Here is a 2324-nt window from a genome sequence, read left to right as displayed (position 1 = left end):
CCCAAAATGGACGTAGTTATTTGAGTGAAAAGATCACCAAACACTTCAGAGGTACTGCCAAGCACACTGGCCAGATCTGTGAAGAATGCGCGTGCAGAAATTGCCCCTGGGTGCCATGGAAAAAATAATAATTATTCCCTTCTGTGAATTGCTTCAAATGGCTTGATTCCCACACTGGACAGCCCTGCTCCCTCTCCACCCCAGCAATTGCCCCTTCAACTCCAAAAGCTTGAGATGAGATGTGGTGGGATGGGGGGTTGTTTCAGAAATATTATTTTTTAAATCTTTCACTATTTTCTTCCTTTGAGGTGCTGTCTCTGTCTCTAACGTTTCAGTAGTTGGCTCAGAGTCTGAGCTATAGAAGATTTCCCAGCCATTTGCAGGATTGCTTAGCACAAAAAGTGTCTGCTCACCTCTCCATGTATTATGCTGTTTTGTTTCTAGTTCATCTTACAGTGGACCTACTTTTTAGGATTTCCACACACATTAACATCAGTCACCAAGTTAGGCTCAGTGCCCTTCCCACCAGGGGTGTCAATCTGCTTACCAGGACCGGAGCTGGATCGGGACTCTCGAGCAGCATTGCTGGAATCTAGACAAGATGGGTGTAAATGTTCTTTTTTAAATAATAATAAAAAAGTTCACAGAAAGACAGCATTTCAGTGCATCTTTCTCCTAAAATACACGTTTGGACAAATATATACATTTTTACAAGAAATTTCCCCTAATGCAATGCATTTGACTATGTTGTTTTCACTAGTCTGTGCATTTTCATTTTCACTTTCCCAGAATTTTGAACACATTATTTGGTTGGAGAATGGCATTGCAAAACCTGGAGAAGTGCAAATCTTAGAATTATAGAGTTGGAAGGGACCATGAGGCTCATCTAGTCCAACCTCCTGCAATGTGCGAATATTTTGCTCAATGGGGGGCTCAGACCCATGAACCTGAGTAAGAATTTTGTGATCCATCAACTGAGCTATCCCAGAAGTGTGAATGTTGAAGGATAATTGAACTTCTGCTTGTATAAATTAGGCAGTTTCACATTAAAATGCAAACAAAATACAATTTCCCCCCATCTCTGGAAAAAAATCACCCGTGTTCAACTACCCATGATAAAATCCCTCAAGAGTTAGCTTGGAATTGACCCAGTGTCTATGAGCTATTTTAGCAAGCATTTGTAAAGAATTTGTGTGTGTGTTTTCTCTCCTGGGTTATAATATTAATGCATGTACAGTGGTACCTCAGGTTACAGATGCTTCAGGTTACAGACTCCGCTAACCCAGAAATAGTACCTCAGGTTAAGAACTTTGCTTCAGGATGAGAACAGAAATTGTGCTCCAGCAGCGCAGCGCATAATACCTGAGCATTATGAGCTGGGCAGATTTGTGTTTCAAATCAGGTAATTAAAAACATTTGGCATGGTCACTAAACACAGAACTGTTTCTTTCATACTGGACACCTGTAGAGGTTTCTCACAGCAGGACAGAAAACACCCCAATAAGAAACACTTCCTGGGTGGCCTCTCCCTACTTACCCACAGCAACAAAAGCCCAAGTGGAAGTTGCCAGCAGGAGAAGGATCCAAAGAGTCTTCATTGCAGAAACACAGACAGCAGCCTCAATGTTTCTTGACACTCAAGATGCTGTGATGAAGCCAGAATACTGATTGACACTGAGCAGAGTACCTACACTGCTGACTTTATGTAAGCGACAGAAACCAATCAAAGGAGCTTGCAGAGAAATATTACGAGTTTAGTTGAGATATTACATCATAATGATGTTAATTATGGAGAAAACAGTCAGTGTGTATAAATAAATACAGGATGCCCTGAGGATGAATGCCACCATTTACATAAACTGGAGTGGAGATGGGATTAGCCAGGACATGACAAATTGGCCATTATCCACAAATCTCGCTCCTGAAAGTCAAACATACCCTTCCAATTTGCTGATCCAAATCAAGATGCTTGGGGTGGTTTTTTTGCTCCCAAGCTTTCTCAAGAGCCAGCTGGCTCATGCCAGGGTGCTGGATCCAAAAATGGGACATTCTGTGATTTAATCAGAAGCTATGGGTAGCTTTTGTAATTTTGGGATGTCCCATTTAAACTGGGGTGGTTGAGCAGCGATTAGAAGCCTGTGACCCTCCATATGTTATTGGACTCCAAATTGCATCGGCTCCAGTTAGCATGACCCACCGTAATGCATCTAAAGGGCCACAGATTCCCTATTCCTATTGTTTTTTAAAAAAATATTTTTTATTAAGGATTTTCTTGTTTTACAGAAGTGTAGTGCCTCGTATTTTTTCTTCTTCCATGTAACTTT

General features: G+C 41.3%; 1 long non-coding RNA gene across 1 annotated transcript; it reads right to left on the bottom strand.

Moving 5' to 3' along the window:
* Nucleotides 1–1787, bottom strand: LOC128409575 (uncharacterized). Its single transcript, XR_008329253.1, has 3 exons — nt 1538–1787; nt 548–592; nt 1–106 (listed from the first exon to the last, which is right to left on the bottom strand). It is a non-coding gene; the product is annotated as an uncharacterized LOC128409575 (long non-coding RNA).
* Between the last annotated feature and the right edge of the window lie 537 nt (nt 1788–2324).

This window comes from Podarcis raffonei, chromosome 2 (genome assembly GCF_027172205.1).
Source record: "Podarcis raffonei isolate rPodRaf1 chromosome 2, rPodRaf1.pri, whole genome shotgun sequence".
Taxonomy (NCBI): Eukaryota; Metazoa; Chordata; class Lepidosauria; order Squamata; family Lacertidae; genus Podarcis; species Podarcis raffonei.
Note: the sequence above shows the minus strand (reverse complement) of the source record. Positions and strands in the feature narration are given on the sequence as shown.